Source organism: Cynocephalus volans, chromosome 7, assembly GCF_027409185.1.
Source record: "Cynocephalus volans isolate mCynVol1 chromosome 7, mCynVol1.pri, whole genome shotgun sequence".
NCBI classification, from domain to species: Eukaryota; Metazoa; Chordata; class Mammalia; order Dermoptera; family Cynocephalidae; genus Cynocephalus; species Cynocephalus volans.
Window position 1 is genome coordinate 161195155 of NC_084466.1, and position 22559 is coordinate 161217713.

Here is a 22559-nt window from a genome sequence, read left to right on the forward strand (position 1 = left end):
GGAGGGGGGACCATGTGTGAGCCCAGGAGAGCAGAGAGGGGGCACTCTGGGGGAAGGGGAGGCGACTCCCCTCTCCAGGTGCAAAGCAGCCCACCTTCCTCCCACCACCCCCCCCCGCCCACGTGGGCCCAGCAGAGCTCAGGCCCTGACCGTCGGGCCCGGCCATCTGGTCCCTCTGCTCATGGCTGCCCAGTTGCTGTCCCCTTCTTGAGCCCTGCTGTGAGGCCTCCATCCTGGACAACTCCCTCGGTGCCAGGGCTGTGGTGCTGACCCTGAGGGGAGACGTAGCTGATCTGGGGGTGCCTGGGTTTGGGAGGAAGTGCCGAGGCGGAGGAATAACCGGGCATTCTTTGTAAAGCTCGCATGTCTCAGACAGAGTACTCAGGCCTCACACCCTGAGATGAAAAGTCACGTGCAGCCCTGGCCTGGACACCCCTCCTGTGGTGCCCAGCCCAGTGCCTGCAGGTCAGAGCAGCAGCACCAGCCCCCAGGACAGGAGGACGGACTTGCAGCCACAGCTGTCCCTGGGCCCAGCCTCCCCAGGTTTGCCCTGCAGCCTTGAGATCCCGAAAGGCAGGGCAGGGCTTTCATCTAACCAAGAGCGGAGGTCCAGGGGGTTGAGCTCCGCTGCCCTGGTCGCACAGTGGCCGGGCAGGTCCCCAGTCTCTGCACTTCCACCCTGGGGCTCCTCAGGAAGGCATGAGGGCAGGCAGGAATTCCTGCTCCCAGGCTAGCTCAGGCCAAGGGCCCCAGCCCTCTGGGGCCTGGGACAGGCGTGGGCAGCTCCCTGGAGGTCAGCTGCACTGTGAGCCGAGGTGGGGAGCTGGTGTTTCTGGGAAGCAAACACAGCCACTGAGCAGACCACAGCACTCGCACGGCCGCGTCTGTGGAGTCGGTTCTGTGTCTTTAAGAACCTGACGCCAGCACCTGTCCTGGGCCCTGTAGTTGGGGGTGGGGCTGATCGTCCTCCTGCTGAGATAGAAAGGAATGGGCATGGCTGCGTGGGCGCCTGCACCCTGGGGTCCCCTCTGCCGATGGCGGTCTGCAGCACTCATGTTGCCTTAGCCCATGCCAGCAGCGTCCTGTGGAACCACAGGTCCTGGCTATGTGACCAGCAGGTACTGGCCTGGGGGTGGCAACCACAACCCAGGGGAGGGTAAATTCATCCCACCTGAGGACACTCCACAGAATAGAAGAGGGGACTTCCCGAGAGTCCCCAGCTCCAGGCAATTCCCTTGAGCCCAATGAGCTAGAAAGGCCTTGCTTTGGAGGCTGGGGGCCCTGGGGGGCGTCAGGTGGGAGGCCGGCTCCCCTGGGCAGCACGAGCCCTTGGCCAGTGGTTCTGAGCGGGGCTCCTAGTCCAGCAACACCGGCGTTGCCTGCAGACTCGTGGAAGTGCAGATCTTCATTGCGTCCAATCGACCTGATCCCTGGTCCCAGACCCTCGGCTTCATCTGGGCCTGAGAGTGTTGTGCTTGGACTCGTCCGTCCAAACCAGACTGTGCAGAAGGCTGTGAGTGAGAAATGCCCCGACTGGTGAGCCTGAGGGTGAGGGTGGGCCAAGGGCACCGGCCTCCATGAAAACCCAGAGGCTGCCACAGACGTTGTCCAGTGGGACTGGGAGGGCTCCCTAGAACGCCAGTCCTGTGAGACTGTCCAGGGGACAGTTTGCCTGGCAGCAGAAGTGGGGAAGCCGCACCAGTCTGAGAGATTCACACACACCACCTTCCCCAGGCCTCTGAGGAATCCTGAAATTAAAACCAAAACAAGCCCCTCCCTGCCTGTCCCCAACCTTGGGGCCCATGGGACCTTTCTCATGTTCGTTGGCACTTCCTGGAGCTGTCAGGGGCCCCTGCACAGGTGTCTCCAGGGCTGCGCCTGTCCCTCCTGCCGTCAGGTCCCTCATGACCCTGATGCCACCTATTCGTGCCCAGGGTAGGTTCCCGCCCTGGGCCTGGAGTCTCTTACCACGCCCATGCCCGCTCAGGTCTCCTCAGCTGCGGGACGGGGCTGTGTCCCTCATGGCTGCCCTCCCACCACCGAGGCCTTCAGAGGGGTGGCCAAGCCAACCCCACCCCTGGCGGGAAAGGGTGGCTGTGCCTCCGTGCTGTCCCCTGGGCATGGAGGGATAGACAGCACTTGAGCAGGTCTAATTAAAGGTGAAGGCAGCTTTCCTTTGCTGTCTTTGTGACTTTAAGCAGCAGATTAATCCTGTTTTCTTATCAAGTTGAGTTCATGGTAGCTCACGCCATGCCCGTCTGTGCAGAGGCCATTCTTCCCAGGAATGGGGCAACAGAGCTGCCCACCACGGTGCTGGTCCCTCAGGGTCTGGGCTGACATCTAGGGTGGGGGCCTGAGGCCATGGGCCACCCTCTCTGGGTGACGGGTGTGCAGCCCCCACCCTGTCCACCCCCTAGAAGGACCTGGCATGGTGGCTGCAGGAAGTGGGTGGACTTGGTTCAAGTGCAAGTCCTGAGGTGCTAAGAGCCCAGCAGGCCCCAATCTGGACAGTGGTGGCCAGACCACTGTCTTTGTGGTCCTCACCACCTAGCCACCCTGTGCACCATGCCCTGCTTGAGTCTTCATCTGGGTGAAGCACCTGTGGAGCTGCACCTGGGGGAGTGGGCACCTGGGGGAGGGGGCACCTGGGGGAGCTGCACCTGGGGGAGGGGGCACCTGGGGGAGCTGCACCTGGGGGAGCTGTACATGGGGGAGGGGGCACCTGGGGGAGCTGCACCTGGGGGAGCTGTACATGGGGGAGGGGGCACCTGGGGGAGCTGCACCTGGGGGAGCTGCACCTGGGGGAGCTGCACCTGGGGGAGTGGGCACCTGGGGGAGCTGCACCTGGGGGAGGGAGCACCTGGGGAGGGTGTGTGGAGAGCGCAGTTTGGCTTCTGTCAGGATGAGGCTGCACAGGGTTCTAACCCCCAGGATTGCTGGCTCTGTCTCCCCTCCTTGCCCAGCCCCAGATCCCTGTACCCCGGCTTGTGCCCTGGGCGCACACACCCTGTGTTGGCCCCACAGCCTAGGCCCTTCAGGTGTCTGTTCCTGCATCCGACCACCAGGGCAGGAGTCCACTTTGGAGGGCAGTGGGGGTGGGATGGCTGACGAGGGGGAAGGCAGGGGGTGAGGGGGCAAGAGCAGATGTTTATGGAGTCTTCACAGTGAGCTGGGCACTTTGCCGCACAATGCACCTGCTGGAGTGCCTACCTCTTACAGCTGGGGAGACTGAGGCCCAGGGGGCAACACAGCTGGTTCCCAGTCCCCTGTCTGCCAGCTATAAGGACTCCAAATCCCTGGACAGTTCCAGATCCTTCCAGGGGCGGTCAGCACCCCTGCCGGGGCTGAGAGGCCAGCTGGTGCTTCCTCTTCTCCAAGGTTTCTCTTCCTGTGGTTATAAAGGAACACCTCCTGGCCGCGGAAAGTTAGTGAGAGGAAGAAAAGCGAAGAAATAAGTCTCCTGCGGTGCCCCCCCCCCTTTGCATAGTTCTTCCCCTGGTGCGTTTTCTAGGCATTGACAGATGTTTGCCCTGCAGATCTGGACTCGTGCCACCCAGGAAGCTCTGTGCCCAGATCGCCCTTCCTGTCGCTTTCCAGTGGCTTCCGTGTCCTGGGGGCTCCCCTCCCCTTCCTGCTCTAGGTCTGGTCTCAGCCCTTCTGGACACTGTGGGAGGAGCCCTCAGACCTGGCCGGGCAGTCCCTGCCGGGCTCCGTGCCCCCAGCAGCCTCAGCCTCATGCAGGAAGGCGGAGGCTCTTCCCCACCCCCTCCAAGCCACAGAAAGGAATGCACGGGGGCCGAGGCGGAAGAGGCAAGACAGCACAGCGGGGGGCCCGTCCCTGGCCTGAGACTGGCTGTCATCTGCTCTGGAGGGTTAAGCCGCTTTGTGTTCCAGAAGCAGAGGAAGCTTTGGGAGCAGATCAGTACCCAGCCGGGAGGAAGGGGCCGTGGCTGGGGTGAGGGGTGCTGCCACCCTGATCCAAGCCTGCCTTGGATTGGGGGTAAGGTCAGCTGGCCCCTCCCGGGTCCAGGCTGCTGCTCCTGGGCTTGCGGGTTACAGCCGTCACCAGGGCCTGTCTCCCTTCTGCCCCCACCCATCAGAGGCGCACAGCCACCAGCTGGCCTCTGCCTTGCTGATTTATTTTTAGCCCCAGCCCCGCCTGATTCTACCGTGGGCCTGTTCACCGGGATCCGGGATCCACAGAGAGAGGCTGGTGAGGCCCTCAGGCCTCTCCCCGGGCAGCCAGTGCCCCTGACCACCAGCGGAGGCAGGGAGGGGTCTCCCGTATCTTACAGACTGACACTCAAGGGGGGCAGGGTGGTGGGGCTCCCTCCCGTCCCGGGTGTGGTTGGGGGGACAGGAAGGGGCTGCAGGGGTAGTCCTGTGGAGCCGGGAGAACCAGGAGCAGGCCCAGGACTCAACTTGCCTTGGAGCACCGGGCACCACGAGGCTGGAGGGGGGCAGGGGTTCTAGGAGCACAGTGGGGCACAGACCTCCCGCTGGGCGCAGGGCTGTGGCTGAGCTGCCTGGGGACGCCTGAGCGAAGCCCAGCAGGAGGGGACCATCCCCCACAAGAAGAGAGGGCTTTGGGGACTGCTGGGTGCAGGCACAGCCGGGGCCTGCTCTGGGGAAACCTGGGCAAGTTGCTGAGGCTCTGCCCAAGCCCTCAGCTGTCACCTGCGAGATGTGCGTCCCTCTCTGGTGGGAGCAGGAGAGGGGACAGTGCCCAGCAGCCCCGGCCCAGGCCAGTGGAAACTCCTCACTGCGGGCGGTAGGGGGGTATTTTTAGGGGCCAACTGCATGAAGGTCACCAGCCCTCAGTCCCTAATCCGTCTGGACACAGTTTCAAGCATGAATTTCTCCTAATGCCCTTTGCCTCGGACAGAATGGTCCCCCTGATTCATCTGAGGTGCTCGCCATGGGATTTTAGGGTGGGGATTCATGACAGAGACAAGCTGCAGGGATCTGGAAAGCCCTGCGAACCATCTTCCTCGCCTCTGGGGAGACAGAAAACGAGTTTTTCTTAGAAGACAAATTTGTTGAGACAGAACTCATGCGCCACACGATTCACCCACTTACGGTGCGTGGTTCCTTAGTTTTCAGTCTCTTCACAGGCGTGTGCCACATTGCCACGGTTCATCTGAAAACGTTTCCTGACCTCCGAGAGGACCCTCCCCTCCATTTAGCTATCACCCTGCTCCCCAGCCCTAGGCCACCACGCATCCACCTGGGATTTGCCCACTGGATGTCTCATGCACACAGGAGCGTGCAGCGTGCGGTTTCGCGCCTGGCCTCTTCCACGCGGCTCAGTGTTTTCGCGTGTGCTCTGCGGCCGCGTGCGCAGCACTTCGCCCCATTCTGTGGCTGAGTGACACCGCACCGCATGGACGCGCCGCGTTGCATTCACACATCCATCGCTGGTGCACGTCGGGCTGCTTCCTCCTTTGGCTACTTGGGACAAAGCTGCTGTGAATGCTTATGCACAAGTTTCTGTGGGGACGTGTGCTTTCATTTCTCTTGGGTGTGCACCTGGGATCCTATGGGTCACGATGATTTGCATCCCCTTCATGGCGTCTCAGGTGATTTGATGTGGCCCAGCCGCAGCTTTGGTCTGAAGAGCAGGCGTTTGAGATGCTGAGCTCCTGGCCCGTGGCCCTGCTGCCTCACCTGGCAGGACTCCAGGACACCCACCCCACCCCACCCCGCTGGAGCCGCTGCTGGAAGGGCAGGGGCAGGGACTACAGATGGGAGGTGCGCAGCCCCCAGGGACAGCCCAGCTGGTGCACTGTTGAGAGTCACCTTCTGGCCATCCATCTCCTTGTGGCCACTCCAGCCCTTTGGGTGGTCCCTAGCCAGTGCTGCCCATGTGGTGAGTAGGGCCCTGCTGCCTGTTGGAACTTGACCCACAGAGGCTGGGAAGGAGGGTGACGGGATGAGGCCACTCCCGCAGCCTATCCCTGGCCTCGTGGCCTGCCATTCAGCTGCAAGGCCCCAGAAGCCCCAAAGCCCGAGCAGGGGGGCCCCACAGGTGGTTCACCCCAGACACATCGCCTTGCTTTGACTGTTTTCTCTCCCCCTGCTTCCTTGGCTGAGCCCCCACAGTGCATCTGGGCGGGCATAAAGCATGCAGGGCTCCATGCCAGCCCTGGCCTGTCCCCGCCGGCCTGATCTCATTGTATGTCGCTTAGTTTCTGCACAAGGGGACGTACAGAACTGCAGTCTCATTGAGTGAAACTGCCAATGTCCCGTCCTGTCATGTTTCATATGGCGAAGCTTCTGCTGATTGGTAACATTTCCCTGCAAACGAAATGCCACTTCTGGGCTTAGTTATAATGGAATCCTTTCTTTCTGCTTCATGTATTTTTTTCCCAAGATGTTTAATGTGTTAAGTTTCAACTTCAAACACATTAGCTCTAGAGTAATCATTTAGCTTGCTTCATGAACTGAATTTGGCTCTGAGATTTTAAAATGGGGGAAGATCCTGTCTAAGTATGTATCTAAGACAGACAGCATGGTTGATCGTTCACAGGAAAATACATCCCTTTCTCTGGAGGTTTGTGGTTGAGTCAGTATTTACCAGGAGTGGAAATTGTTTTACCCATCAGGGCAGTAGCTGGAATGTTAGGTAGATCTTAAATATTGATGTAGAAACTCAAAATACCTTGTCTCTTTCCAGAAGTTTTTGGTTTAATTACTCTGAATGTAAAGGCTGAGATTAAACCAGGTGTCCTTTCAGAGTGGAAACTATTTAGGTTAAAAAAGTATTTCAGATCCTGAAAGTGGGAATGGAACATGCTGGGCATGCCATGGAGTGGGACGGCTTGCGACGTTAGGCACATGTGTACGTATGCATGCGAGTTGTGTCTATGCTGAATTGCAGGCCAACCAGAGGGGTTTACTGTCCTGGCTGTAACTGGCTGTAGAACTAGGATCTGCGGAGGCCCCAGGTATGTCCAGCCCCATTTGCAGTTTGCAGAGACAAATTCTGCTGCCTGTTCCTGTGGGCAAGGGCTACAGGCCAGCTGGTAAGGGGCTTGGCTGGCCTGAGCCAGGGCCGGCTGTCCCAGGACATCTGCAGTGCTCTGGTGTGTGTATGTTGGAGTGGGGGTGGGGGTGGGGGATTGGCAGCCTGGGAATAATTTTTTCATAATCAATAAACTTTTTAAAAATTAATAATTATTTTTATAGCAGTTTTTGGTTTAGAGAAAATTGAGCAGGTAGAGTTCCCATATACCACCCGCCCACACAGTTTGACCTGTTATTCACACCCGACACCGGTGCAGTACACTTGGTACAATCGATGAGACAGTATTGACACATAGTTACCGCAGGTTGACTGTCAGTGTTGTACAGTTCTATGGGTTCTACAAATGCACAATGACATGTCCACTATCACAGTACAGAATAGTTTCACTGCCCTAAAAATCCTTTGTGCTCAACCCATTTATTATTGTTTTAAAAGGATAAAAACACATTAGACTACAAAGAAAACCAGTTATAGTAAACTAGCTGTCAAAATTGTAGCAAAGCAGATGTGTAAAGTGGGGCTGTGTGGGTCTCACGCTGCATTGGATGCCAAAGCCCAGCATCTGCAGCCACCGAGGTGCTGAGGTTTCACGGCGCAGATGGTGTTTGAGACGTCTGCAGCACTGCAAAGTGACGCAAACACACCTGTGTTTCCACGAGAGGCAGAGCCTGGGGACTGTGGTACTCCTGACGGGAACGCCAGATGTCACTTGCAGCCTAGTGAAAGTAGAGATGCCATTTTTTCTTGTCCAAGTTCACAGACCCCCTGAATTAAGGCTACCTGCTCTAGAAAAACATTGAAAGCCTGTGAATCAGAACATATGCCCAAAGGGATTGAAAACTCATTTGTAAAACCAAGTGCGTTAATTCTGAAATCTCCAGTTACCTGTGGCCAAGTGGGTTCTGACTGTGCTGTTCATACAGCTGGTTCAGAGTGAATTTAATTATCTCACATTGACAGAAAACAGGTTAATTAGGAGAAGTCAATTAGGCTTTGCAAAAGGCCCTCCACACAACAGGTACATCGATTGGATTTCAATGTCTTCCCATGACTAGAAGAATTTCTGCCTGAGAGCTGGGAGAGAGCAGTGCAGCAACCAGCATGCAGGTGCCTAGGGTCCAGCAAGTGTTAGGGGGCACTGCCAGGGGCAGGCTGCACACCTAAAAAGTTAGCTGCAGGTGTGCAGCTAACCATCCTTTTCATCACTTCCCCACCGTCATCATCACCATCATCACCATCATCATCATCACCACCTTCATCATCACCATCATCATCACCACCTTCATCATCACCATCATCATCATCACCATCACCATTATCATCATCATCATCATCATCACCACCATCATCATCATCACCACCATCACCACCAACACCATCATCACCATCACCACCATCACCATCACCATCACCATCACCACCATCATCATCATCACCATCATCACCACCATCACCATCACCACCATCACCATCACCACCATCACCATCACCATCACCACCACCATCACCATCACCATCACCACCATCACCATCACCAACACCATCACCATCACCAACACCATCACCATCACCATCACCACCATCACCATCACCACCATCACCACCATCACCATCATCATCACCATCACCACCACCATCACCACCACCACCACCATCACCACCACCAACACCATCACCACCATCACCATCACCACCACCATCACCATCACCACCATCACCATCATCATCATCACCATCACCATCATCATCATCATCATCATCATCACCAGCACCAACACCATCACCACCATCACCATTAGCACCATCATCACCATCACCACCATCACCATCATCATCACCTTCATCATCACCATCATCATCACCACCTTCATCATCACCATCATCATCGTCACCATCATCATCATCATCACCACCACCACCATCATCATCACCACCATCACCATCATAATCACCATCAGCACCACCTTCATCATCACCATCATCATCACCGTCACCATCGTCATCATCACCATCACTACCATCACCATCATCATCACCACCATCACCATCATCACCACCATCATCACCACCATCACCATCATCATCACCATCTTCACCATCATCATCACCATCATCATCACCACCATCACCATCATCACCACCATCACCATCATCATCACCATCATCACCACCATCACCATCATCATCACCATCATCATCACCACCATCACCATCATCACCACCATCATCACCACCATCACCACCATCATCACCACCATCACCATCATCATCACCACCATCACCATCATCATCACCATCATCACCACCATCACCACCATCACCACCATCACCATCATCATCACCATCACCATCACCATCATCACCACCATCACCATCATCATCATCACCATCACCATCACCATCATCACCACCATCACCACCATCACCATCATCACCACCATCACCACCATCACCACCATCACCATCATCATCACCATCACCATCATCACCATCATCATCACCACTATCACCATCATCATCACCACCATCATCATCACCATCATCATCACCACCATCACCACCATCACCATCATCATCACCATCATCACCATCAGCCTAAGGGAGATCCCCCAGTTGGTCAGCTAGGACTTAAATGTCAACCTGCGCCCAGGGGCTTGGTTACTACATGTCCCTGTCCCTTCCATGGTGCCCCCACCCCCTCCACAATGGGGCCTGGCTCTGGGCCGAGGGGCCAGTGCATGAAGGGTGTGCTGAGACTCCCCCAGTGAGAAGGACAGGGGTCCACTGCCTGCCCCAGCTTTCCGCAGTCATCCTTCTGAGCCCGGCTGTCCCTCTCCGACATCCACAAACAGCCCCAAGTGTAGGCCCTGGCATGCTCTTTCGAGCTCTGTTCCCTGCAGCCTGGTGGCCATGGAACAGCATGGACCATCCCCTCTACATGTTCTAGGCATGCCCGGGGTCCTCTCTCGCCCTCCTGGCCCGGCCTGGCCTCCATTAGTACTTGGACACCTGGATGCACACCCAAGGGTGCTCGGCAGGGCAGGGTGGGCCAGCTGCCAGCACAGGGCCTCGGGAGGTAGTCCCTCATCTGGCCCCAATGAAGGCCCAGGACAAGCCCCCTTCCCAGGAAAAGTGGTTCCCATTTCAACCTCTCACGCGCAGATGTCAACTCCTTACTAGACAGGCCAGACTCCCTGGCTCTGGGTCCCCATCCAGCCCCTTCTCCTGGGTGAGCCGGGCTCCAGGCCCGAACTTTCTTCCTGGATCCTTCTTTCTTCCAGTGGCTGCTTTTATCCCCAGGAAAGCAGGTTTCTCACAAAGGGACTCCACCCTGTGGGCACAGCCGACCTGGGCTGCCACCCAGCCTGGCTAAAAGAGGTAGGCAGTGGTGGGGCGTGGTGGGCCTCTTACTCTGGTTTTAGGATGTGGCACGAGGGGTGGCAGAGGTCTGAGTGCAAAGGGACTCTGGTGGGGAAGGGCTGCACCCACCCCGTTTTGTCTCTCAGGGCTGTCCCCCACCCACCTGGGGCCCTTAACTGGGCATCTCTTCTGCATCTGGCCCATGTCCACCTGCTGCCTGAGCCCCAGGGTGGGCTCCTGGAGGCTTGTCCAGCATGTGCTGAAGGGTCCTCTGAGGCTCTGCGATGCCACGATGGTGATAGCGTTTCCTAGGAAACCATAGGCAGCCTCCAGGTGTGCCTGCCTGTCCCCAGGAGACTGTGGCGAGTGAGCGGGAAGGTGTATTGTGTGTCTGTGTGTGGTGTGAGAGTGGGGGTGTGCGGACTGTGTGTCTGTGATGGGGTTTGTATGTGGGGGCATGAGCCTGTGTATTTGGGGTTTTGGGGGCGTGTGTCTGAGGGTCCTAGGTCTGTGCACCTGAGGTACCTGTCTGGGTGTGTCAGGGTGTTCGTGTGTGTTGGGGCATGTGTGTGATGTGTGTGTACTGAGTGTGTCTCTGTGGGCCTGCAGCTTCCAACAGGCACCAAGTATGCCGGGTGGCCGGCGGTGCTGCCCTGCAGAGGCCCAGGCCTCCAGTGAACTCCCTTTAGCCAAAAGCGGCAGGACCAGCCTGCTGCAGTCATGGCGGAGCCTGGCCTGGCCCAGAGCCCTGGGGGGGCATGGCCCTTGGGGGGCCAGGCGTGCCTGGCAGGTGAGTGAGGGTCCCTGAACAGGAAGTGATGGTGCCTCCAGGTCAAGAGGTGGTCCTCGAAGCTTTCTGCTGCCCCCTGCCCCTGCCCGGCCTCCTCCTATGGTCCGTCAGCGTCCCCCCCCACACACGGATGGTGACGGGACGTGTTCACCATGCATGTCCCCATGTGGCATCCGGCCCCACAAGCTTTGAGGAGGTGCTTTCTCATGTTTGAAATTCTCACAGGGATCCTGGTTCCTGCAGACCTTGGAGACCAGGAATGGCTCTGGGTCCTGGTAGGGGTCTCAGGCTGAGCTGTAAGCAGGGAAAGGAGTGCCAGCCACGGGGCCCCCTTCAGTGTGTGTGAGGACTCGGCCCTGTGGCTACAGCCACCTCTCTCCAGGGGATGGCAAGTGCCACTCCCGGCTGCAGGTACTATGCAGGGTAGGATGAAGGTCCCTTCCTGGCCTCCTATTCAAGGCCCAGGCCCAGAAGAAGCAGCCCAGGGAGTCACCCATACTGCAGATACATGGCTGCAGCACAGAGCAGAGATCAGGAGGGACTCAGCCCTCGCCAGGTCTGGGCACCACTCTGCAGAGCCTCCAAAGGACCTGGACCCAAGGGCAGGGGAGCAGCCACCAGCACCAGGGCTGGGGATGCCCAGAGGGGCCCCAGGAGCTGGAAGGGCAGAGATGACCCCCCACACACACACACAGGGAGTCTCACGTGGTCTTCTGCGTGGGAAGCAGATGTGGCCACCACCTTGTGCCTGGCAGAGGCGGCCATGCCCAACCCCTCCCCCACTCCCAAGCAGGAAGGGAGCTGGGACCCAGCAGGAGTGGGAGTGACAGGCAGAGAGCAGGCTTCAGTGCCTGGAATCAATTGCGCAGCCCCTTGTTTGACCCACACAGGCTCTGCCACCCTCCCCTCCCCTACCCTGCTCCCCGCCACGACAGGGACAGGCCTGAGTCACAGAGAGAGATGCAAATCTGCAAATTTGCAAGTTTGATCCAACATATAGATTTTCCTCCTTGCCAATTGGAATATGTCTGCCTTAGAGGCAAATGAAAGAATTAAAACATGCAGAATTTACATAGTTAACATTTTAAACAAAAAGCATTTCCCTTTCGGCTAATACTGGACTAAAGATAAAAAAGAAACAGCTGAACACTGACAGGAATGAGCAGCTTTGGCAGGTATGCTACTGCAGTGCCTGCACCCGGACTGGGGGCTGCATGCGGTTGGGCCCCACCCTCGCCCCCTCCGCCCTGCGCAGCCCATGTGGGTCAGCCAAGGGCACCCCCTTACCCTCCACGCTGCCCGCGGCCCTCCCTCCCGAGCGTCACAGAGCAGGAATTAAACAGCAAGAGGCTACGGCGTCGACTCTCCTGCTGGAAGTCTTCTGCAGTAAAGGGCTATCAAACCTCCTTCCACGTGAGTGTCCCTGGGGAGGGGCTACTCCATTATGCAATTGTTATGGAGTCCAATTGAGCTCCAATTCCACCAGTCTGAGAAGTGGATATTTCTTTGGTTCTGGAAGCAAAAGCAGAAAGATGGCTTTGAGGGTGAGGACTGGTCTTTGTTCAAATTAATGTAGCCACCTTGAGTACCAGGTGGGGCGCCACAAGGCTGTAAAGCCAGGTGGTGGCTGGCCTGCAAGACTTTGACCCCAGAGAGGCCGGGGTGGAGTGTGGGGACTTCTCTGAGACAGGAGCCTGGAAGGGTCGTGTGGGAGGAGGACTGATGCAGTGTCTGGGTCTGGGTCTCAGCATGGGTGCTGCACATGAACAGGGAGCAGGACCCTGGCCTTTCTCTGCTCATGTGCGTGGTCCCCCAGTCGTGTGCAGTCAGTGGCTGGCCCCGTGGCAGACTGCCCTCCATCCTCAGGACCACTGGAGCCTGAGAACAGCCTGGGTAGTTGTGTTGGTCTGCCCTGCTGCTATAACAAAATGCCTTAGTCTGGGTAATTTATAAAAAATAGAATTTTTACTGCTCACAGTTTGGGAGGCTGGGAAGTCCAAAGTACAGGCAGCAGCAGATTTTCTTCCAAGATGGTGCCTCCTTGCTGTGTCCTCACATGGCAGGAAAAGGTGGAGGGGGCTGGGGGGCAGTCTGCATGAAGGCACAAATCCTATTCATAGGGCAGGTCCCACGTCTTCACACCGTCACCTTGGGGATTAAGTTCCAACACGTGAACTTGGGAGGACATCAGCATCAGCCTGCAGCAGTGGCTGTGATGGTGAATTTCATGTGTCACCTCGGCTTGGCCACACTGCCTCGTATGTGCTGTTGCCAGCTGTTGCTGTGAGGGTGTTTCTTCCATGAGATTAACATTTAAATCTGTGGACTTCTAGTGGGGCTGATGACCCTTCCTAATGCGGATGGGTCTCACCCAATCAGTTAAAGGTGTGAGAAGAAAAGACTGGGGTCCCCCGAGGAGGAGGGGATTCTGCCTCCAGGCAGCCTTCAGGCTTGAGCTGCAACATCAGCTCTTCCCTGGGTCCCCAGCTGCCAGCCTGCCCTGCAGATCTCACCCCAGCCACGTGAGCCAGCTCCTTAAAGTAAATCCATCTCTCTGTCGCTCTCTACCTCTCTTGTGCATGTTCATAGACACACAAACACTAAATACATACTCTCTCTGGATGTACACTATATATGCAGGCTCTCCACACACACACACATGCACACACACACACACTCACACTTCCTGCTGCTTCTGTCTCCCTGGAGGACCCTGACCACCACAGGAGCCCAGCAGAGGGGCTGGGGGGTGCATTTCCAGGCTGCAAGGAGCAGCAGAGCACACACCACCTCCCACCTCCTCTGCTGCCACGACCTTCCTGGGTCCCCCCAGGTCCCTTCTCCATCCTGGACCTGGGTCATCAGGGCTACAGCTTAGGGACAAGAGACTGTAAGTTTTAGAGTTGGATGAGAGCCGAGGGCAAGGGTGGGGCAGGGAGGGGAGGGCTGCCACATAAAACGTAGGATCCCCAATTACATTCGAATTTCAGATCAACAATGAATCGTTGTTTAGTGTAAGTCTGTCCACATGTTGCATGGGACATACTTACACTAAAAAAATTACTTGTTGATCTGAAATTCATGTTTCATTTTGCTTTAATTTTGATATTTTAAATTGCTATCCTTGGCCACCCTGTGCAGGGGCCACCAAGTCCCCTCCCTGCCAGGTCCTCCCAGCACCAAGGCCTCTGCAGAGGGGTGGCTGCAGCTGTGTCCCACTGAGGGACTTTTCAGCACAGAGGGGCTGGGCCAGTGGGTGTTGCTGGGACCTTTTATAGCATCACTGTCATAACCTCTGCCACTGGACAGACCAGGGAAGACCCACTGCCCACTGCAGCATGGCTAGGGAGAGCCTTCCAGACTTCAGGGGAAAGCGCCAAGAGGTGAGAATGATCCTTGTTTTTATGTATCTTGGGATAACCAGCTCAACTCAATGACTAGCCCCCCTCACCAGTCAGAGCCCCCAGGTGCGTGTTCTGGTGCAGGCACTTGACACTCAGCTCCAGCCAGCAGGCTCCATGAAGCTCACAGGGAAAATTGAGATGTGAGAAGGGCCCTTACATTTTTCCAGAGCATTGAGAAACCTCCAAGGGGGTCCCCTGGGTTTGGGTCCCACTGGCACCCCGGAGTACAGAGGCCACCAGCAACCTCTGGGGCACCCAGCTCACCACAAATCCAGGACATGTGTCCAGAGTCCCCTGGGTGCAGAAAAGATGGGCAGGAATGTTACCCCCACCCTAACCTCAAAGGAGAGCTCAGGGTTCCAGACGGCCTTTTCAGGGGAACCCAGAGGAGGAGGCGTCTCGAGCCCTCGAGCCCTCGCATGCCTCGTCCCCCCTTGGTGTGTCTGCCACACCCAAGTCACACCCCAGCCGCTGCCTGGGACGGGAGCAGGGGAGGAGCAGCCGGATGGGCCCAGGTTCTCCCTGCCGAGCCCTGCCCCGCTCCACATTTCCTGGTGTCCGTGCAGGGGTGAGCGGGCGAGGGGTGATGAGGTGAGAGAGTGATGGGGCGAGGGGTGCAGGGACAGTGCTGGGGGGGCTCAGAGGGCTTGGGGGAGGCCAGGGGCACCCTTCTCCTGTGAAGAGAATCAGGTTGGGCCTGTCAGGGCACAGCGTGGACCCCCTGACCTCAAAGGACCCCCTCTGCACACCCCTAGCCCCTTTGGAGATGCTCATGACCCGAGGGGTGAGAGTGTCAGCGTGCAGGGCTGGGCCCGTGTGTGGTGCTCACACGTGGTGCCACAGTGAGGTGCGAGTGGCCTTACCGGAGACGCTAGTGCCCTTCCTTGAAGCCGGGGCGCTGTCCGTAGCCAGGCCATAGAGCACGTCCGCGTCCCAGAAATGCGGCGCCGAGCCCACCCTGGAGCAGCCGCCTGGCCAGCCCCTCCCCGTCCCCCTCCTCTGCTCTCACTGTAAAAACAGTAGCTGCTCCTCACATGGTGTGAAGGAAACGTGCAAATCTAAAAAGAAAATTAAAATCACCCACAGTCACACCTGCCAGACATGAATCACAGCGACCTCTTTGGTATCTCTCTTTTGGGGGTTCGCACGCACACACGCACTCGCATGCACACGTGTACACGTGCACACATGCATTGCTACATGCGCGTACAGACAGAGCAGTTGAAATAATTATGTGTAAAGCATCATTCCATACACAGTCTTTCATGCATTGAAATTTGTTCAAAAACTGCAGGATTTCAGTGGCTGCCGGCGCCCACCACGCGGCACTGACGCGATGAGCTCGCTCCTTCCTGAGCTGTGCACGTGCCTCTGTCACTGCGATTCCGAGTTTACAAACACCCACCCAGCACTCACCCTGCTGAGGAGGCGGCCCTCCCAGGAGGGCTTCCCCAGGACAATTGCTGGCTCCAAGATGCATAAAGGACCCAGTGGCTTTTTACAAAAAAGTAGATGCGCTGGAAAGAAATATTCTGAGTGGAAATTTGTCATGAAGTGTAAAATGCATGACAGACATGGTGTTGGAATAAAATCCATTTCCCTTCCTATTCAGAATGTGGGAGGGACACATTCTAGTGCAGAATGCACGGGCCAGTGTCAGGTGGACGGAGCACGACTGCCCTGACCCTCCCATCCCAGGGGCTCTGTCCTCGCAGCCCCTGCCCGCTGCCCTCCCTGCTCTCTGTCTCTCTCTGGAGGGGCTGCAGCATGGACCCCAGGCCCCGGGCTTCCTTCCTTGCTGGCCCCAGGACCTTGGCACATGATGTCACTGCCAGAGCCCACCTCCTCACTGAGTGGTGTCAGCAGGCCTGAGGAGCTATGTGCAGCGTGTCACCTTCCCATGGACAGATATGCCTCCGAGGTCCTTCTGAGGGGCTCTGTGGCATTTCATGGTGTGGGTGGAGCCCAGTTCATTTGATGAATCCTCCATCCCTGGACATTCAGGTGCTTTTCAAACTTTGAATATTACAAACAATGTCTTGATAGCCTCCGCCAGCAAAGTGTCCACACACATCCACAGCTATTTCCTCAGGATGAATTCCCATAAGTGGCATTGCTGGATGCTGTGGTTTGAATGCTCGTCCCCTCCAAAGTTCATGTGGAAGCTTGGTCCCCAGCGTGGCAGTGTTGAGAGGTGGGGCCTTTAGGCGGTGATGGGATTGTGAGGACCCTGCTCTCATGAGTGAACTCGTGCACTCATGGGTCAATGAATTAATGGGGTCATGGGTGAGTGGGCTGTCAGGGAGTGGCTGCATAAGGACAGACAGTGACAATGTGGAAACGCTTTCCCCTCCTCGCCATGAGATATTCTGGTCACCACAGGACCCTGTAGAGTCCCCACCAAGAAGAAGACCCTCACCAGATGTGCCCCTGAGTCTTGGACTTCCCAGCCTCCAAAACCATAAGAAATAAATTTCATTTTCTTAGAAATTACTGTTTCAGGTCCTCTGTTATCAGCAGAGAAAACAGACCAACACACAGGGCGGTGGGCGAGCGCGCTCTAAGGCTTTCACACACGTTGCAGAGCTTCGTCCAGGTGATTTGAGCACTTCACTCGGAAGCAGAAGCATCTCAAAGGCTCTGCGTCCCTCTGCGGGTGGGTGCCAGGAAGTGATGGGATCTTCCAGGAAAGACGCTGCTCTACGTGTCCGGGCCGGCTGTGGTGGATGTGATGGCTGCTGCTGCCAGCAGCTGGGCTGTGGCCATTCTGAGCTGTGAGGCGCACCGAGTGACCAGCCCCATCTCACAGAGCTGTCCCCAGCGGCCCCTGCTGGGAGCTGACCCTCATCTGTGTGGGCACACACACGTGCACACCGTGGCCCTCCTCGGGGGAAATCTGTGGCCTGCGGCCAGGCCTGCATAGCCCCCATCTCCGAGGTCTTCCCAGCCCCGGCAGGAGTGGTCACTGAGGCCCCTGAGGTGCCGGACACAGGCGGGGTCTGCTGCGCCTCCCTCTGCCTCACTCTCTGGCTTTGTGCAGGATGGCGAATTATGACAGAGCACAGGGGCCTGGGGGTGGCCCTGCACCTGTCGGGGTGGAGTCGCCAGGCTGCTTCCGAGCTTCCCCGCTCCTCACAGAGCTCCGGGCCTTCGAGGGAGGCTGGTTCTGCTCTGCCTTCACCGAACTCGGGGTGTTCCTGCCCTCACCCCCGCGTGGCCCTCGCTTCAGCCCTGGGTGGCCCATGAGCTTTGCTTCCAGGGGTGGCTGAGGTGGTGCTGAGCAGGGCGGGGGCTGCAGAGCAGAAGGTGGGCTGTGCACCCTCCAGCCTCTGCAGGCTCTGTCTTCCACGACAGGCTGAACTGCTGTGCCCAGGAGGGAGGGACTCGGGCGTCTCCTCTAACTTCAGCCCTTTGGGATCTCCCAGGACACGTCCGAGCCCAGATGGGGCTGAGGCCCGATTCCTCTCAGAGACCACGGTGATGCCCCCATGAGCAGGGGAGGGGCCCAGGCAGCCCGTGAGAATGGAGAATGGCGTGTGTCACTGTCACAGAGCTGCTGGCAGACTCCCCCGTCTGCTCCCCAACGATGCCCGGCCTGAGTCCCAGCTCAGGCTCCCGGCTCGATGATGCAGCCCGAAGGGACTGTCCACCCTGGACTCCAAGGGGCTACTCCAGCCTTCTCCAGGTCTCAGAGCAGAGCGGGCCCCCAAAGCCTCCTTGCAGTCCTGTGGGAACATGGCGGGCGGGAAGCCAGCTTGCAAGTCCAGGTGCTCTCAGGCTGAGGGGGCTCTTCCTGCCTTCAGGCCCCCACCCCGGCCATCTGTCCATGCCTGGCTGTGTCCACATCTGGCAATGAGGCACATGAAGTGGAAGCCCTCAGAGGCAGTATCTGACTGTAAAAGTCCCCAGTGATGAAATGGTGTCCCAGCGAAGATGCCATCTTATCCCTTCTAGTACTAAGGGCCCTGAGGGCAGCGGCCAAGGAGTCAAGCTCCCTCCAAGGCCAGGCTCCCATGAGACCGGGCAGCTGCGTGAGCTCAGAGGGGCTGGCTTGGTTTAATGCCCCATGGCTGCCGTCTTGAAATTTTTGATAATTTTTGAGCAAAATGATTTTGAGGAAATTTTGAAAAATTTGAACGGTTTCGTTTGCACTGGGTCCGCCAGCAAGGTGGCCAGTCCTGCCCGGCTCCTCCACACATTCATGTGGGACACTGGAGCTCCCCCAAAGGCCGCAGAAGCAAGTTCAGGGCCAGCTGCTGGGGCCTGCTGGGACGTGGGCCTCCGGGCCTCCGCAGGGCAGTGGCAGCGCTGGTCTCCCCGCCCTGCGATTCTGCAGTGGCCGCTGTCTCCGGGGTTCAGAGGTGCCTTCTTCCTCAGCTGCAGACTGGAGAGCAGCGCCGGCCATCTGGGGCTGAGCGACTGTCTGGGGCCTGTGCCGGGCAGCAGCCCAGCCGTGGCCTGGCTGCCTGGTGGTCCAGGACGCTGCTTCTCATCTGCTCTATGGTCCCGGGACAGGCAACCTGAGCATGGGGCCTTCTCCAGGTTCTGCCCAATTCTGTCCTGATTGCTGACCTGAAAGCCTCCTCTCTTCTGCCTGCGTTTTCTGGGCCAGGCTGCAGGCATCAGGAGGCTTCAGCATGGCTTTCTTTTTATGACCAGAGATAAAGTTTATTCTGGCAGCAGAAGGTGATTTACAGAGGCTAGACAGTGAACAGCATACACTCGTGGAATTCCAGTCCCCTGCATCCACAGAGTCTGCGTTCCATTGGGTGAAGACTCCAGGTGTGGACAGGCCCGGGGAACTTTCTGTCTGATCTCTTTGACTTGGTCTGGAGTGGTGAGCTGAGTCAGGGAACGGGCAGGAACCTGAGACGCTGCATCGTAAACCACAGAGCTGCCCTGAATGCATGCCTCAAAGCCCAACCCCAAGTGCACCCCAGGCCCCTAGCTCTAGCCCCCCATGCCAGGCTCTGGCCAGGGCTCAGCAGGCCAGAGGGGAAGATTCAGAGGATGCAGGTGCCTCTCAGCTGATCAGGGCCATGTCGTGGAAGGGCTGTGGGCTGCATCATCACTGCAGAGACACCCACTCATGTGGCCCAGCCAGCGGGCTGGGACCAAAGTCAGACCCGCAGAATGGGGCCGGGAGGACCCCACGACTGTTGTTGGAGGTGTCTAAAGCTACAGCAGGACCTTGTCAGGACATGGGTTGCTGCACCAGGGGCTCCTTCCCAAGGAGTCTTCAGCACCGGGACCAGGCGTGCCAGCCAGAAGTGGCATCTAGCTGGGAGTCACAGCCACCAGAATCCTGAGGGCCTCATCTCTCACTGAGGGAGGGGTCCAGATAGCACCATGTGGTGAGAGTGGTGAGGAGGGTCTAGGACATTCTCCAGGATCCAGGGTCTTTTTGTCTTCTGGGAAAGCTGTCCTCGGCGGGCTGGTGCCTCATGCTCACAGAAGGGCTGCCCACTTCCAGCATCCTGCCTGCATTCCAGGCAGAAAGAAGGGATGAGCACAGAGCAAAGGTGCTTTTCTGGAATTCCACTTGGCTGTCCTGCTGACACTGACCATCACTGTCTCCTGAGGCCACCCCCATCTGCGAGAGAAGCTGGGAAATAGTTTTCAATGGGACCCCTCACCCCCATCCCCAGCAACATCAGGGCTCTCTGATGAGTGTGAAGGGGACCTGGCAGCCTCCGTCCCCTCCCCTCACACCTCCCCTTTCCTCTGGGTCTCTCCCTCTGTCTTCAGGACTCACATCAGCCCTGCAGGACAAGCCCCCTCCTCACCTTGGAGCAGCTCCACTGCCCGGGGCTCTGTCCTCGCGGGCCCCCTCAGGCTCCTGCGAGTCATGCTGGCATATTCTGATGCCCGCAGAGTGCTGGGGTTGGGGAGGGCCAGAGGCCACCTGCCCGTGGGTGCCAGAGAAGCCCATTCCCTTTGACCCTCTCTCTCCTCTCTGTCTCCCACTCTGAGGACCAGTGAGCCCCTCTACCCCTGCCCAGGTGCTCAGCCCAGACCCACTGAGGCCAGGGCCAGGGTATGAGCTGCGGTGGAAGAAGGCGGCGTCCCCTCAGTGTCTGCGGGTGACAGACCCTTCCTCTCCCCTCCGCCTCCCCGCCTCTGCTTGCCTCCTGAGCACTGTCCAGCTCTGTGTGTCGCCAAAGTCCTCCTTATTACCCCAGGCCCAGGTTGGTGGGCGCAGGCTGCAGGGGCGTCAGGGGAGAAGGGGTAGCCAACCCCACCCCCTTGCCAGCCGTGCCCCCAGCTGGGGCAGCAACCGCTGGGGAGTGTCTCGGGAGGGCGTGTGGGAACTGGTCAAATGCAGCTGCTTGGCCATGTCCTGCGCTCACTTCCTAGGGCCCAGGTCTGGAGGATTCTGTGGGCTTTGTCCCCCTCTCCCTGGAGACATGTGGCCATTCCAGCTTTCAAGCTTCCCCACCGCTCTGCCTTGCTCCAGAGAGCCCAGCTGGAGCCCAGCCGGCCCTGGTGGTGGTGGCCGTGCTGTCCTTGAAGCCTAGGGCCACCTGCTGTGCTGTGGCTTCAGAGGCTTCCCCTGTGTCTCTGCTGAAGGCACTTCCTGACTTGGTTCCAAATGCTGGGCACCCCTCCCCACTCTCTAAGGGGACACCCCAAAGCCACAGGGGCACCCAGGGTGGCCCTGCCTGGCTCTGTGCCTCCAATCTCACCCAGGAGAAGGGGCCGGGTGACTCCTGGGGAGTGGAAGCTCCCCGCAAAGGTGCAGGCTCGGGCAGTCAGATGCACGTGGACCTGTCCCGGTCCCCAAATGACTTGGGATGGCACTGCCTCCTCCAGCATCCACTGCAGCAACCCTGAGGGCCCTGCCAGGCTTCTCAGTGGGGCCTCACGGGGCACCTTGGGGCCAAGGAGACAGGAGAGAAGCAGGCAGGCATCAGTCTCAGCTGAGGCTCCCTCCCCTCGCTGCACTGGGAAGTCTGGGGAGGAAGGGACAACTGAAGCTTGGGTGAGTCATGTGATGCGGGCGTTGGGTGAGGTCAGGAGCACCGTCCCAGGAGGCATGGCGGCCAGCACAGGCCCCGAGGCCATAGCCTCTGCACAGGGCCGGGCAGCCTCCTGGGATCTCATTCCTTCCCTCCTTCCCTCCCTCACTCACTTGTCTTCAAGTGCTTGTGATGCTCTGAGCCTGGCACCACGGTGACAGAGGGCTGGGCCAGTGGGCCTGTGCTCTCACAGTCGTGGCATGGGGGAGATGGACAAGTAAGTACCCGTGCAGTGGCTGTGAACAGACCCAGCCCATGTGTGGGGTGGGAGTGGGGGCAGGCAGGAGGGCTTCAGGGAGGAGGTGAGGCATGCCATCGTTCTGCCTCGGATATGGCACTGTCTGCAGAGCCCCTCACATGGGCCAGGCACTGAGTGGCCCCACCACACCTGCTCCTCCTGGGAGGCCAGAATCCCTGTCCACCCAGGGAGATCACGAGGTACATGGGTGCAAAGCTGCAGCTGAGCGCGGAGCTGGGCCATGGGACAGCTGAGGGGCAGACCTCCCAACCAGGAGGACCAGGGCTCAGGGGGTCGGGGAGGATGGAGGGAGGAAGATTTTGGTGGGAAGGAAGGACTGGGAGGGAGGAGGAGAGCATAGACCCTTGGGTGCAGTGGATGTGCTGAGCTCGCGTGATCTGCAGCCACCTGGGCCTTCTTCACCCCCACCTGCCAGGGCCCCAGGGCCCCCATGCTAGCAAAAGTTGGGCTTTTCCTACAGTTCCCTCCAGAGGCTCCCAAACATCCCTCTAAGTCCAGGAATACTGGGGGACTGCCCAGCTCCACCCCATCCCCTGTTGATCTGTGCCACATGTCATTTGAAGGATGAGCTCCACTGCCTCATGGAGGTCTGAAAACACCCTCACAGATTCAGAGAGAACTCAGGGCAACCTGTTCTTCCACACCTGCAAACCAGAGATGCACTGGGCTCCTTGTGGATTTTCTTAAAGCAAATCTGCCC